Source organism: Pinus tabuliformis, chromosome 4_2 (genome assembly GCF_031772625.1).
Source record: "Pinus tabuliformis cultivar Carrire ecotype Pingquan chromosome 4_2, CPIR1, whole genome shotgun sequence".
NCBI classification, from domain to species: domain Eukaryota; kingdom Viridiplantae; phylum Streptophyta; class Pinopsida; order Pinales; family Pinaceae; genus Pinus; species Pinus tabuliformis.
In genome coordinates, this window is record NC_142304.1 from 916,783,027 (window position 1) to 916,800,630 (window position 17,604).

Below are 17,604 nucleotides of genomic sequence, written 5' to 3' on the forward strand. Positions count from 1 at the left end.
CATTATGAGTACCTCGCTAGTTTAGAGGGAGGGTCATCATCTTCATTATTGCCATCATCACCACCATCAATGTGATCATTATTGTCATCATTTCATTATCATCATAATCACCATTCATGTCTTCTTCATGATCATCATCATCATGATTTTGTATATTGTCGTCAATTGTTCATAATTATAGGTATCATAAGAAATATCACCAACCTTAGGACACATGATATATGAAAGAAAAATAACCACTTTATTTTTTAGAAATGATTGATGATCATCAACATCACTACCATTATCATCGTCATTATAATTGTCATCATCCCCATCATCATAACTAATATAAGTTTTATCATAATTTTTGTCATCTTCATCATGAACATCATAATCATCATTCATGCCATTATTGTTCTTGATTATGACCAAGATGAAAATAATGATAATGATGATCAGATGATGATGACTTGGAAGATGACGCCAAAGATAATTATTATGATTTTTACCATGATAACATTTAAAAATTGGGAGGAATGGCCAAGGTCATTAGCATCATCATCATTGTCATTGTAACTCCCATCGTCTTCATCATCATTGTCATTATCATAACAATCGCAATTCATGTCATCGTCATCATCTTCATTATCATCATCGTTATAATTATTGACATTGTCATCAGTTGTTCATAATTTTCAATGTCATAAGAAATATAATCAATGCAAAAGATATGATGTGTGTTGGAAAATGGATGCAAAAGTAAACAAAAAAATGGGGTTAAAAATAGACGTAAATTTGGATGAAGAGTGGACACAACATAAGTAGATGCAAAACAAGACAGAAAAATTGAACAAAAGTGGATGAAAAATTAGATGCAATAGTTCATACAAACTTGAACACAAAATAGGACTCAAACATGGATGAAAAAGTGGAAGAAAACATGGGCACAATAGTAGGCATAAAACTTAGCATGAATTGTGGTGAAACAAATGTGGATACTCCAATGAATGTAAAAAAAAAGGGACACAAACTTGAATGCAAAAAGGAGGAAAACTTGGATGAAAAAAGGGATGTAAACATGGGCCAAACATGGGTGCAATAGTGAACATAAAATTAGTTGCAAAACTAGACAAATCAAAAGTGGATGTAAAAGTAAAATCGAAATGGGATGCAAAAAACATAAACAATATTTGATGCAAACTTGGACACAAAAGAGGATGCAAATATGGATGCAATAGTGGAAGAAAATGTGGGTTGCAATGATAGGCATAAGATATGGCACAAATAATAGCACAAAAAAGGTGGATGTAATAATAGACACAAAAAAATATGCAAACTTAGATGCAAGACAAGATGCTATAAGGGATGTAAAAGTGGATGCAAACACGGGTGCAACATGAGAAACAAAATTGGATGCAAAATATGGATGAAATGGAAGTACATGCAAAAGAAGATACAAAATGAGATGCAAAACCCAACACAAAAGTGGATGCAAAAATAGATGAAATATTTTATGCAAAAGAGGATGTGAAGATGGATGCAAAATTGGAAGCAAACGTGGGTACAACAGTATGTGCAAAACATGGAACAAATTTTGTCACAACAAAAGTAGATGTAATGATAGATGCAAAAAAAGAAGCAAATGAAGATGAAAAATAGGATGCAAAAAGGGATGTAAAAGTGGGTGTAAACATGGGTGCAACAATGGATGTAAAATAGCTTTTGCAACTTATTTGAAAGAGCAATTTTGTCCCAACAATTAGACTTGTAGTATAAAGAACATGGTTAATACATATGATTCGACCAAAAACTAGTTACTACCAAAATTCAACCAAAGAAAATATTACTGCATAAAAATAGAATTAAAAACAAAAAAAATAAAAACAAAAATTTCCCAAATTAAAAATAAATAAATGATAAACTTTTTTTTACCAAAATTTAGTGATTTTTTAGTGCTGATACTAACATAACAACAAGATATTTTTTTAGTGCTAATACTACCATTACAACAAGATATAAGAGGGATATAATGCAAAAAGTTTAATAATAATATGTATGTAGAAGATGGTCTTCAGACCGGTGAATTCATGATAATCAATGGGACTACAGTCAAAATAATTGGATGTTATTTACTTTTTTACATAGATTGTCAAAATAATTGCATAAATCGATTTTTTTTAACCAAAATTTAACAAAAACTTTGCTAGTGCTAACATTAGAACCACCATTACAACAAGATATCTTTCTAGTGTTGACAACACCATTATAGTAAGATACCTCAAGAGAGACAGAAAATTTAAAAAGTATGATAGTAATATGTATCCAGAAGATGGTAGTGAAACTAGTAATTGTTCATTCTCATTATCATAATCATTGTCATCATCATCACCATCATCCTTGTCATCGTTATTGCCATCATTACATTATCATCATAATCACCATTCATGCCATCATCATCAGCTCCATCATCATCATCATTATGGACATTGTTTGCAATTGTTTATAATTATAGACGTTGTAAGAAATATCATCAACCCAAAAAATGTGATCAGTGCTAGAAAAGGGTTGTTTAGGACACATTGATATACGTAAGAGAAATAACAACTCTATTTTTGAGAGATGATCGATGATCATCATCATCACCACCATTATCATCGTCATTGTCATTTTTATCATCCCCATCATCATCATTAATGTAATTTCTATCAACATTGTTGTAATCATCATCATCATTCATGCCATTATTGTTTTTGATGATGACCTAGATGAAAATGATGATGATGACACCAAAGATAATGCTTATGATTATGAAAATGACAACATCTAAAATTGGGAAGATTCGCCAAGGTCATTAGCGTCGTCATCATCATAATCATTGCCATCATCATCATTAATGTCATTGTAACCACTATCGTCTTTATCATCATAATCACAATTCATGTCATCGCCATCATCTTCATTTTCATCATTGTTAATATTATTGACATTGTCATCAATTGTTCATAATTGTCAATGCCATAAGGAATATCATCAATGCAGAAAATATGATGAGTGTTGGAAAAGGGATGCAAAAGCGAACATAGAAATGGGGGCAACAATAGAAGTAAAATTGGATGAAAAGTGGATACAACATAAGTAGATGCACAACAACATGAAAAACCTCACACAAAAGTGGATGCAAAAGTAGATGCAGTTGTCAATGCAAACTTGGATGCAAACATGAAGGCAAAAGTGGAAGCAAACATGGGTCCAATGGTAGGTGTAAAACTTGGCACAAACTGTGGTGAAACAAATGTGGATGCAACAACGGACACAAAAGTAGATGCAAAAATGGATGAAACAAAAGTGGATACAATAGGGGATGCAAAAACATACACAATATCTGATGCAAACTTGAACACAAAAGAGGATGCAAATGTGGATGCAAACGTGGAAGCAAATGTGGTTGCAATGGTAGGCGCAAGATATGGTGCAACAAAAGTGGATGTAACAATAGACAAAAAATATGCAAAATAAGATGCAAAAATGGATGTAAAAGTGGAAGCAAACATTGATGCAACAGGAAAAACAAAATTGGATGAAAAAAATGGATACAATGGAAGTAGATGCAAAAGTAGATACAAAACGAGATGAAAAACCCAATGCATAAACCTGACACAAAAGTGGATGCAAAAATAGATGCAATATTTGATGCAAAAGAGGATGTGAACATGGATGCAAAATTGGAAGCAAACGTGGATACAATAGTGAGTGCAAAACATGGTGCAAATTATGGCATAACAAAAGTGGATGTAATGATAGATGAAAAAAAAGAATCAAAGTATGATGCAAATGAAGATGTAAAAAGGGATGCAAAAAGTGAAATTTAAAATGGGTGTAACAGTGGATGCAAAATTGTATGCAAAAGTGGATGCAATAGAAGTCGATGCAAAAGTAGATGCAAAACGAGACACAAAACCCGATGCAAATCCTGGTCCAAAATTGGATACAAAAAGGGATGCAAAAATAGATGTAGTAGTTGATGAAAACCTAGATGCAAATGAGGATGCAAACGTGGATGCAAAATTATAATCAAAGGTGCAAAAGGAGGTGCCAAACTAAGCGCCAATTGTGGCACAAAAATATTAGATGCAATAGTGGGTACAATAATAGATGCAAAAGAGGATGTAAATATGGATGCCAAACAAAATGGAAAAGTGGATGCAACAAAAGTAGATGCAAAATTATATGAAAAAATAGACACAAAACTCGATGTAAAATGTGGCGCAAAAGTGATGCACAAATGGATGAAAAAATGGATGCAAAAAATGATTTTAAAAAGGATGCAAAAAAGGATGCAAAAGTTGATGCAAGTGTAGGTGCAAAAAGTGGATGCAAATGAGGATGCAAAACTATGTCAAACAAAAATAGATGCCAAAATTGATGCAAAATGCAAAACCTGGTGCAAAGGATGACACAAAACTTGGCATAAAATTCGGTGAAAAACGTGGTGAAAAACCTATTGCAATACCTGGTGCTAAACTTGGTGTAAGATTTGGTGCAAAACTTGATGCAAATTTTGTGTCACGTTTTGCACCATATTTGATAAATGGATGCAAAAAGCACCAAAAATGGGCTCTAGATGCAAAAAAAGAAGTAAAAAGGGATGCTAATCGCTGGTTTTGTTGTAGTGATTAGAGCCAAGAATTTCAAAGTAGAAAAAGCAACTACAGGCACACAGATAGAACATTGTTTTGGAAGGGATGTTGAGACCCAAATTGAGAATCTTTTGGCCTATCCAAAGAAAACTCAAGCAGAGTCGTGCCTTGTAGAAGACACTGAAATGCAAACCGAGGACCCCTATGTTTTGTAACGGGAGACCCAAATAGACCACCCTACCATGCATATTGTTGTTCAAACAGATATGCTAAATAGGACATTCCAATTGGTCATTGCATGATTCAAGGGGCAGTTGAACCTGCTATTCAGACCGATCCCATGGAGACCCAGGAAGCAGAAACCCAAACTGAAGAAACACTTGCTTATATTCCCCTAATCAGGGAAGCATTTATTAGCAGACTACAAAATGAATTACTGAAGGTGCAGCAGGAATTAGCCCAATACAAGGAGGAGGTAGTGCCCCTAAAGATACATCAAGAATTAAATAAAAAGTTTGTGGCACTAACCATAACTGAGGATGAAACCTTTGCTTAGTTCAGGGTTGAACAGAAAAAGGTTGAGAAAGCACGGGAGAAATTACAGAAGGCTAAAGAGCAGTTGGAAACTATCTACTCTCTTTATTCAAACACCTTGTCATGTAGAGCCCCTGCTACAAATTATGCCCTATACCTCCTGGAAAGGTTCCCCCTACTAAAAATTAAAGAGGCTAAGGCTAGTAAGCATGTGGAAATCAAACCCAGATTTTGTCAAATGCTTTAGAGAATAGAAGGAGCAAGTACAGCACCTCCTTTGTGAGCTTTATATGCAAAATTTCTTTCTAGAAGACGACAGGGACAGCAACCCTGGCCCCTTTATAGGGGATGTACAACTCCAAGCATTTCTCTCTTTCGCTACTAATCAACTCAAGTGGGCCAAGGCCCACAATACTTTTAGGAGGTGTGAAGAAGGAATTGACCTATGGGTGAGAGGGGAACCAACCAAACCCCTGCAGCTCTTGAGTAAACACAAGAAATTCATGAAGCGAGATGGTGTTATAGGCCAACTGGGGCCATTTCATACAGATGTTATACAAGCTGGAAAGGAGTACTTCCAAGAGATTAAGGAGGAAGCCTTGTCTGCAACTAGACAAAGGTGGGAAGCCTCCAACATTACTGTTAGAAATCGAGAACTGTTTGGATATCGGAACTTTAAAGTCGCCTCCTCTCGTTTCTATAAATACAGTAACATGATTTTGACTATGGGACCTGAATGGATAGGATGTCGGTATAGGACTCCAATCATATGGTATCCTCCAAATAAGTATCGTTGTGATTACACCTTGAAGGATCAAGATGTTACCCAGGCTTTTGCTATATTAAAGAAGAAAAATGGCTTTAGACATTATAAGGAGGAGGTATATTCTGCCTACTCCCTAACTCAGCTACACATCAACTATTTAATTGCATGAGGACATGCAACAAGGTAAGCTGGGGAGTATGTTGGGTCAAGAAAAAGGTATATTTTCTCCTCAGTAATTGCTTTATTTCGTATTTATCCTTACACGATTATCTCTGTTTATGAATTGAAATAAAGGAAATTATAGTTAAAGTTGGATGAAAGCACTTGGTAACAAATTAGATAAATCTAGCACTGGAAACTGACTTTTTACTATCCTTGTGTGCAGAAGACATGGATTGGTCAATAGCCGTTCATTTGACAGAGCAGCACTAGGCTGTAAAAGGGAAAGACAGTATCTAAAGCAGGCAAGGCAACGAGAGACCAGGCAGACCAATACTATTTCATGACAGAATCATATTATGTATTGTGAAATCCTCAGGATCCCCTGATCCTGAGGATTCGCTTTTATCTAGTTTACTCTTTTACTATTATATAAGGCAGAAAGGCAAAAGATTTCAGTCAGACTTATGTAGTTTATAATTATTATTTTTGGGACATATACTATTATTATCTCAGTGATGTTGTAATCTAGTTACTTATATTAATGAAAGATTGTGTTTGATCTTCACTTATATTCTGAGTATTCCTTAGTGGAGACTTCTGGCAACTCTGGGCCTGGTCAAGAGAAGTTCTACTGCTTTCTTTTGTTATAATCTTTCCATTTGAATCTTTATTGATTGTTAATGTTCAGTTAATATTATTTCGCTTATTGTGAGGATTGACGATTCCAATTCATAGTGTTGTTCATTTCGATTCATACTTAGTCATGTGATGTATCTGAGTAATGCTTTGATTTGATTGGTTATATTAGTTCGAGAAGTAAATTGTTTTTCATTCTGAGTTATGATATCCTAGATCTTAGAGATAGTGTTAATTAATTTCCATAATCTGCTGACAGAGAATAGTTGTTGTTTAGAAATCATTTATCGTATTTGCTTGATTGTCGTTCAATTAAGAATTGTCATTCAATCGAGATTGTCATTCAATTGAGAATTGTCGTTCAATTGAGATTGTCATTCAATTAGGATTTTTCATTCAATTCTGATTTGCGATAGATTAACATTATTGTTCATTTGTTACAGTTCTCTTTCTTAATCGAGTGAGTTATTTTTAATTCTATTTGAAGATTGCCAAGCATGATTCTTTGCATTCGCATTCAGATTCATTTGATTTTGGAATAAGTAGACAGAATTGCAGAGTGTGTTAAGATTTCTTTCAGAGTTATTTCTTCCTTAGTTATTTCTTTAAGAGATGTGTCAATTAGTTATTTACCTTTAGCTAACCTCTGAATTCACTGAATAGATTGTGTTGACACTCTTGAGATAAAAATACTTACCTTGGGTTGACAATTAATGTAGGAATTAAGATTACCTGTAAAAAGACATCTTAGTGCACCAACAGGAACCACTCAATTCAATGGCGATCATTGCTTCCTAAGGGGGGAGTATTGGTCTGAGTAGAAATTGGTAGTTATCCACATTTTCCATCAAATCACCATAGTTAGTAATTTTTTCTAGTGGTTTTGGTAAACCATGGTATCCACCCATGGTATTCGAGAGGCCAAAAAAAAAAAAAATCTAATTGTGCAATTGATTTTTACAATATACAATTATTCGTTAGTTTTTACCATAATGATTTATGGTGTTCACTCATGGTTTTTATAACCCATGGTATTGGACATATAATGCACATGCATAACCCTAGGTGAAAAGGTAATGTAAATAATCCAAATATGGACCTTCATTATTGTAAAAGCATGAAATTTTTCATCATGATGTAGTTCGATGATATTTTTACCACTTAAATTATTTTTCATATGAATTTATTCTACATTATTTTTTTATGAACTTGTGAAATTTTGTTATCGTCATTATTTTGTCTTATTTCTTAGATAGTCTAGATCAAATGTTCTCATCCATGACATTTCAAATGTCAGTGTATGTGAATTTTGTGCAAGTGTGTTTCCCTTTCACCATGATTCACCTTATAAAAAAACTTATTTTCGTCAATTGATCTAATCTAATATTTATTCTACTCTACATAAGTTTTATCCAAAATTCTATCATCCATGACATTTCAATTTTTTGTTTAATTTGGTTAACAAATGAGTTTATGACATGGTTTTACTACAACTTCAAAACCATAATCATAATTTATGAAAGTATCAATTTAAATGTGCTTCCAACTATTCAAAATCATGGGAGGGACTTATTTAAAATCTTGTCAAAATAATTTTGGATTGATAAAATTTCAAGTATTAAATGTTAGTATTACACAATTCGGTCACAATAAAAGTATTCAAAAGCATTAATTGCATTTTTATATTAAGATGGACAATCTCATTGATTCAATAATACAATTTCAACAAAAATTGTAGGTTTTAACCCCGTACAGAATTTACCTACATACGAATTCTAAATCATAGAAAAATAAATAATGCGAGAGCATAAAACACATATACACAGAGATTTTCCCCTGGATCCCAAAACCGGGACTACCAGCTTGATTTTTCATTATATTCCTTTCAATGTTACAATACATATTTATACATGCCGAAGCATCCAATACCATGGACCGAAAACCATAGGTAGGTTCGCCCAACCTAATATAGGGTCCAAAAAAAAATTTCTCGGGGCGCTGCCCCGGACCCCGTAGAGGGGGCTACCCGCCTCCCTCAAACCCCCCGATTCACTACGTAGGTTAGTCGTGGAAAGAATATAACACAACCCAACAATCTCCCACTTGTTGTTTTCTTTCCATAGGGGGCCACAGGAGAGCTTAGTCATTTTTCCAGCCCTGAAATGCCCATTGTTTCTCTACACCAAGAGAACTTCTCAGAGCTCACAGATTTTGTAAATGCATCTGCAGTATTCTTCAAAGTGTCCACCTTTACCAGCAACACCTTTTTGTCTTCTATCATATCCCTCACAAAGTGATATTGAACATCAATGTGCTTTGTCTTTGAATGATAAGCAGGGTTCTTTGCCAAAAAAATTGCACTTTGGCTGTCACAGTCTATTCTTATAGCTCCCTGTACTAACCCCATACTTGAACACAATCTCTACAACCAAACTAATTCCTTGCTTGCATGAGTGGCTGCCATGTATTCTGCCTCTGTAGTTGATAGTGCCACTACAGATTGTTTCTTACTCATTCAACTGACTGCTCCTCCAAATAGGTTAAACACATACCCACTTGTAGATCTTCTCTGATCCAGATCTCCAACCCAGTCTGCATCAACAAAGCCACGAATATCCAACACTCTGTTCAATCCTGGTCTTCCTTGGTAGCACAAACCATAATCATTAGTGCCACGCAAATACCTGAAAACCCGCTTCACTGTTGTCTAGTGCTCCTTCCCTGGTTTTGACATAAACCTGCTCAATACTCCCACTGCATGTGCAATGTCTGGTCTAGTACAGACCATTGCATACATCAGGCTACTGACTGCACTCACATATGGAACACGGGACATGTCCTCTTCCTCTTCTTGTGTCTTGGGACACTGTTCAACAGATAACCTCACACCTACAGGAATAGGAATCTTCACCGGTTTACTATCCTGCATATTAAACCTCTGCAGTATTGTCTTGACATACTTCCTCTGGTTTAACCAGAGCTTCCTCTTTGCCCGATCTCTTTTAATTTCCATGCCCAAAATATAGTTTGCAGCACCAAGATCTTTCATGTCGAATTTGGAGGACAATTGGGTCTTCAAATCCTGGATAATTTCTTTGTCATTTCCAACCAGCAACATATCATCCACATACAAGACTAGATAAATAACACGGTCACCAATTAATTTAAAATACACACAGTGATCTACTTTGCTTCTGGTGAAGCCAAGTCCCCGTATAAATGTATCAAATTTCTGATACCACATCCTTGGTGACTGTTTTAACCCATACAGAGACTTCTTTAATTTGCATACCAGTTCTTTCTTACCCTTCACCGCAAAGCCTTCAGGTTGCTTCATGTAGATTTCCTCTTCCAAATCCCCGTGAAGAAATGTTGTCTTCACATCCATCTGTTCTACCTCAAAATCAAAAGCAGCAGCAACAGATAAAGGTAACCTAATAGAAGTTACCTTAGCAACAGGAGAAAAAATATCACCAAAATCAATTCCTGGCACTTGGGAATAACCTTTTGCTAGTGTTACAGGGAAAAGTGTCTATGTAGAACTGCTCTATCCCACTAAGGTGTGACAGCTGCCTTAGAAACAAATAGAGAAAAGCTACTTTCGTTTTTCCTTTATGAATTATAAATAGAGAGGAAAAGAAAGACCAACCTCTGTCTTGCGCTAATCTCCTGATTTGATTCCTCTCTTCTTTGATAGTATTTAGCTACCTGCACCCTTGCACGCCCGGCTTCATAAAGTACTTGTAAGATCACAGTAGCACAGCACTATACAAAGACATGGATCTATAATCATAAACAACCTAGGACCAGATGTAAATTGACCATACAAATGTAGCAAGCATCAATGACACAAGAGCATGGAGGAAAACTTGAATAGCTTTTATTGATAAACAAGAAAGAGCCAAGAGGTGTTACAACCAGTTGTTCTGACCCAGCATCAACCTCCCAGCTAAGAAGCCCCTCTTCACCTCAAACAAAGCTTAGATCACCCAACAATCTGATGTTTGTCTCAAGAAACCAACAGCAATTCCTTACAATATGCAAATTCCAGCCTCTGGATCTCTGGGATGAGGGATCCATATATAGATATCTGTAATGGAGATGAGTCAGCTCATGATTTGATTAGTGTTTTCCCTCTGATAGTTCTTGCTTCCACTTGGAGATTGATGATCTCTTACTCATCCTTGGTCGAATTCAGTGAGGCAAGTGTCACAGGAGAAGATTCTAGAAGCTTCCATTGCCTCTCCACCTCGCGGAATGACACTGCCATTTGTCATTTCTCGCCCATCGCACCCCATAGAAGGGATTTTTGAAATGCAACGCACCCACACAGTGTATTTAGGTGAGATGCAGCGCACTTGGCCAGTGGAGCAGCTGAAATGATCCTGTTTTGACCAATTCTGAGCAGTTTTTCATGGAGAACTTCTGGGAGAAGCTGTAATCTGTTGACCTTGTTCATTTAGGGGTTAGAACAACACTTTTAGGGACTTAGGAGCCCTTGATTTATGGACATTTCATGCTTGGGGTTGTAGGGCCCAAAAATCTCTATAACAGCTACCAACCGAGCTTTGTATTTCTCCACCTTCCCTTCTGCATTTGTCTTCTTTTTGAACACCCATTTGCTGCCAATGGGTTTCCTTCCAGCTGGAAACTCCACCAGATCCCAAGCCTCATTTTTGTGCAAAGATGTCATTTCATCAACCATGGCCTCTTTCCAGAGTTTTCCATCCTCTGAATCTATTGCTTCCTTCACAGTTCTAGGATCATCATCAGTAACAGACAAAGCAAAATTTGAATAGAAAGCAGAAGTACTATACCTTTCTGGCTGCCTTATTTCTCGAACTGATCTTCTCACAGCCGGAGTCTGTGGCTCTTCATCTTCTGATTCCTCCTCTGCTGCAGATTCTGATTCTTCCTCCTTTAGCTCAAAATCTATCTTCTCGGGTTCCTTTGGTTGGACTTCATGTTTAATAACATCTTTTACCTCTCTGAACACCACATCTCAGCTGTACACAACCTTCCGTGTGACTGGGTTCCAAAGCTTATAACCCTTTAAACCATCCTTATACCCAATAAAGATGCACTTTTCAGATTTACTATCCAACTTGGTTCGTTTCTCCTTTGGAACATGTACATATGCATCACATCCAAATACCCTCAGATGTGAAAGAGAGGGTTTCTTACCAGTCCATACTTCTTGTGGAGTCTTATCCTCCAACGCTGATGAAGGTGACCTGTTGACCAAGTAACATGCAGTATCCACCGCCTCTGCCCAGAATTCCTGTCCTAACCCGGCACCACTAAGCATGCTTCTTGCCCTTTCCATCAACGTCTTGTTCATTCTTTCTGCGACTCCATTTTGCTGAGGTGTATATGGAGTAGTCTTCTGTCGTGCTATACCACACTTCTTACAAAATTCTTCAAATTCCTTGCTGCAAAACTCTCCACCATTATCTGTCCTCGGCACCTTTATCTTCTTCTCTGTCTAATTTTCCACCAGAGCCTTAAATTCTTTAAACCTGTCAAAGACTTCAGATTTCTTCTTAAGAAAATATATCCATGTATTCCTTGAGAAGTCATCTATAAATGATACATAGTACACAGACTTACCCAGTGATGGAACTTTCACAGGTCCAAACACATCACTGTGCACAAGCTCTAATATCTGTTTCGCCCTCTTAGCACCAGAGGGGAAACTCACCCGATTCTGCTTCCCATATACACAATTTTCACAGAAATCAAAATCTAGAGAGCTATTACTCATACCTTCTACCATACCTTTACCATGAAGTATTCGAAAGCCCTTCTCTCCAATATGTCCAAGCCTTTGATGCCATAGCATGGTCTTCTCTCCAGAGACCACTAGATTTTCAGCTCCACTTTCAGGAACCACAGAACTGTTGCACCCATCAACAACAGTGCTACCTTGCAGCTTGTACAGAGTTCCAGTCCGAACTCCCCGCATCAATACCAGTGCTCCCCGAACCATCTTGCAAGTATCCTTCTCGAACACTATTTTTACACCTGCATCATCCAACTTGCTTACAGAAATCAGATTTCTGGCCAATGCAGGAATATGCAGAACACCTGGAAGTGTTCTAACCCTTCCACCTTGCAACTTCAACTTTACTTTTCCGCGACCAATGATTCTAGCCTTCCTATCATCTCCTAAGAAGACATCACCACCATCGTATTTCTCATACTCGCAGAACCACTCTCTATGGGGAGTGAAGTGAAAGGATGCACCTGAGTCAATCAACCATGCCTCATGATCTACATATGTACTTGAAGAAGCCAAGTACACATCCCCACCTTCATCTGAGCTGGTTTTCGCCTCTCCAGAAGGAGCATCATCAGATCCCTTTCCTTTATCAGGAGCTTTAGATTTACAGTCTCTTTTGAAGTGCCCTTCCTTTCCGCATTTCCAGCACACCACCTTTACAGGTTTTCCTGGAGATTTAGGTCTCCCTCAGATTTAGATCTCCCAATCGATGACTTATTTTTGTTTCTATTCTGGGACCGTCCTCGTACATACAAGGCATCACCATTCTGGCTCTCCATATTTTTCCGTCTCATCTCCTCTGTTAGCAAGGCTGAGACTATTTCATCAAACTGCAAAGCAGTTGCATTGCTACCTATTGCAATAACCAGACTATCCCACGAATCTGGTAGAGAACACAACAAACTTATGTACTTATCTTCATCTGAAATTTTAATATCATCAGACGCTAACTGACTTACCATAGTATTAAATGCGTTCAGATGCTCTGTCACTGAATCTCCATCTTTCATCCTCAGGTTATACAGCTTTTTCCGCAGGAATAGTTTATTCACTAGAGACTTAGATTGGTACAAAGTCCCTAACTTGTCCCACAAAGCCTTCGTCGTAGCTTCCTCTGATACATTCAGTAATACTGAATCTGAGACACACAATCGTATTGTGCTCTTTTCCTTCTGATCCAACTTCTTCCTGTTACACAAAAATATCGTCACCATGATTATTTGTAATCAGTATGGGTCTATCATCACTTGTACTGTCCTCCTAAGCAAGTCTCAGACCTCATCTCTTCAAGTCAAGCTTTGAAAATGAGAGAAAGACATTGAAAATCAATAAAACTCTGGTTCCGCACTTTCTCTCACTATTGCCTGCGGTCCCGCACCTTCTGTTTACAAAAACTGTGAACCTGCCCGCTCTGTCCCTAAAGGTGTGGGTGCGAACCCCTATGAAAGTCAAAAAGGCGCAAGTTTATTCTAAAAAACTCACTTTGGGTTAATTCTAGATGATTCTAGAAGGAATTTTGACGTGGATTGGCCGCTCTTAGGTGGTTCATGCATCCCAAAAGAGAAGGAGCTAATCCCTTGATGAGAGGAGCTATCCCTTTGAAGGAGGGCTTTATCCCTTTGAAGGAGGACCTAGTAACTTCCCTCCATTGCACTATAAATTCAGGCATTGGGCTGGTTGTTGGAGAGGTTAGAAGTTGAACATTTTTTAGGGTAAATGCTGGTGAAATTAAGACTTCCTAGTTGAGCTTGAGAGGAGAGATCACATACCTTTTTGGCTTCATTGGGAAGAGAGTGAAACTTGTCAAAGTAGAGGAGACTTCTTGCTGGACCCTGGGAGGAGCTTGTACAACGTCAAGGCACAGGTTGTAAAGTTCTTCTTTGATTTGAATTAATACAATCAGACTCATTTTTCTCAACAAATTGTCTCATGTCATTTGTTTCATGAATTCCTTGACTTTCATGTTAAATATGTTTTATGATATTGTCTTTTCAGGTGCTTTTTAATTTGCTTGCTTGTTTGTGTTTGCAGATTCGCGACAAGGGAGCTCATTTGGATCGAAGGAGTGAGGCTTCCACAAACTTGCGTTGGACCCAAGATAGGCCTAAAACACTTATCTGCCTTTGTTTATAAAAGCATATTTAGAGAAAGATAGTGTGTGATTGGTTTGCTTGTCATTAGGTCTTCTTTAGATTCTAGGAAGGTCTATCTTGTCCGCAAGATCGACTCATTCCGTGTGACAAAATGGCGACTCCGCTGGGGAATTTATTTTTTCCTTGTTTCTATTTTGACTTGAGAAACTGTGTTTTTGTTTCTGTTTTTGGCTTATTGTGTGTGGAATTAGGTAGATTTAGTAGATCTTGGATTATTTTTTGTTTTTCATAACTTTGGGAGAGGACCGCACCCTTGGCTTGCAACACAGTGCGGACCTATCCGCACTTTTGCTTTTAGCACAGAGCGGTACCGCACCTGTGTGAACTGTGGGCCTGCGGACCCTGCTAAAATTTTGAAAAACTTAAGATTTTCTCTTTCAGTCAGTTTAGTTTTTGTTTAGATGTTGTTATCCCCTGCCCAGACCTACATATGACTTGTTAAGAACTTTTCTTAGGTTAATTCCATTGGCATTCCTGTTTTAAGCTTTTATCAATTGGGTGTTTTGAGTCTCTTTTTTGAGAAATTCTTAATTTGATTTCCTTTGGTCATTACTTGGAGGTTTGTCTCAGTCTTTTCACAATTTTGCATCTTTTTGCTTTTGTTTTTGCAAAAAAATTTCCCCCTCATTCGGTGGGGGGGGCTAAATTGTGTATGAGTGTTAATCGCCTTTGAGTGTTTTTATTTTTTGATCTTTGGAACTCTCACCCAATTTTCTCGACTTGCACTTGATTGGTTCTTAGATTACATTAGAATCATCTTGTGTTTGAGAATTCTCTTGCATAGATCACATTTGCATAATTAGAATTCTCATTTTCAGAATATGAATGAAAAATGTGCATAGATTACATTTGCATACTATTCAAGTGAATTGTGCATAGATTACAATTGCATAGTTTACATTCTGAAAAATCAATCGTAGATTTAGATCAGTTTTCTTTGATTTGAATTTACATATTTTTATGCTTGTTTTTAACACATAAAAATAAAAATAAAAAATGTTTTGAAATTGATTTGCATTAGTTTTTCTTGATGAAATTAGTGCATTAGAGAATTTGTTATATTTTCTCTTAGTGATCAATTTTTGCATTGTTGGAAGTGAATGGAAACTCTCTCCTTACTTTAGTTAGGATTCATCGAATTGAAAGGATTACATTGTCATATTCGATTGCATTCATTTTTGGGTCGGGTCATAACACCATTGGTTTCATATCCATTTACCCTCTTGAGTAATAACAGCCTAAATAACACAGCGCTTAATTAAAATTCATCTAGTAATTTTTACATTTTTAGGGTTCTTTCCACCAATCTAGCTTAGGCTAGTGTCTTGGAATAGGTTTTAGTTAACTCTCCAAGACAGTAAAACAAACAAGTAGTCGATCTTGCAGTAGGAGATAAATTCCAATTGTTACATCTATGCTCTGGGAAAGCTCCTCTTAAAGGAGAAGCACGAGATCATATCTGAACCAGTGTGGGAATCAATCCTTCCTCATTGGGAATGATAGAAGATATTCACGTATTAAAAACGATAAACCTCAGATTGACCATTGTCGAGAAGCCTAGGGTCACTTGTTGGTAAACCTTGGATTATGTCAAGGAGCCTTCAAGGGGATTGAGCTTGTTACTCTGCCCTTACGTGCATATCGGATCGTAGACTATTCCCCTAGGTATATTTGTTTCAGTTGGTAACCTTGTGGCCATAATCCATAGGATTCTTAAGGTGACGGTGGAGGGAAGATCCCACTGTACCTGGAGCAGATGTCGACTAGACTCACTTGGATTTTCTAGGGGGTTCTCTTCACTCGAGACGGTTTAGTGGAGAAACTTGTGCCAGTCTATTCATTAAGTAGGTTGTCGGGGTAACTGTTCCAACCGCCATTTCTGTATTGAATTCTGTGACGTTGGATTTCATCACCAACTAGTGTTTTCGGTACGGAAAGTTACTATTTGTGTGTGGTTTGACTCCTATAATGCGTGTTAATTTGTTTGTTTTTACTTTTAGAGACCATAGGTGTGAATTGTGAATTGTTAATTTTAGTTTTAAATTGTTAATAAAATTCACTAAAGTTGAATATAATGGCAACTGTTCCGGAATTTACCGACCAAGGAACCCCTCTTAACGAGGATCCTAGTACTTTTCCTTTCTTTGGAAATGTTGGTCCTCCTTATATGGCTACTTTGTCATTACCTGGATTTACAATAGGTTTACCAATATGGTTATTTTCAACTTCGTTGGCCCCAAATACTCCAATTGTTCCACCTCAACAGAGTTCACCATCTCAACATCACCAACCTTCTGTTGACCCTTTACCTTCTTCGCCTAATTTTTCTTCCTCCATTTCTTCCTCTTCGCTTGGTAAAAGCCTTGATGCTAGTAACCAGGTGGCTAAGAAGAAGAAGAAGAAGAAGAAGCAAGATAAGAAAGAAGTCAACCAACCAACCATGGCTGTAAGTGTTAGTTGTGTTGAGGAAAACTCTGACATGCATCGTAAACCCAAATACCCTTGCAGGCTTTGTAAGGGTGACCACTTCCTTATCAATTGTCCTGGTATTCCAAAGGTCTTGGAAGTATGGTCAGAAAAATCTCATCAACTTTCCATTGATCCATCAACCAGTGATAGTCAGGTTCCTGGGAAAAAGGGTAAAGTTAGGTTTCCTTGTAAGTTATGTAAAGGGAGTCATCAAACTCACATTTTCCCTCACATGGATGAAGCCTCGAAATTGTTGGAAAACCTTATTGTTCCACAGCAAGAATTTCCAACTGGTTACCGTAAACTTTCTCCCAACCTACCATCAACTGACGGAGTGATTGATCTAATTTCAAGTACAGTCGATCACACTCTTCCATTGGAGAGTGAAACTCATGTCACTCAGGTTGATGATCCATTAGTTGATCAAGTGGTCGATTCAATTTCACATTCGGTCAATCCCACTTTCCCTTTAGAGAGTGAACT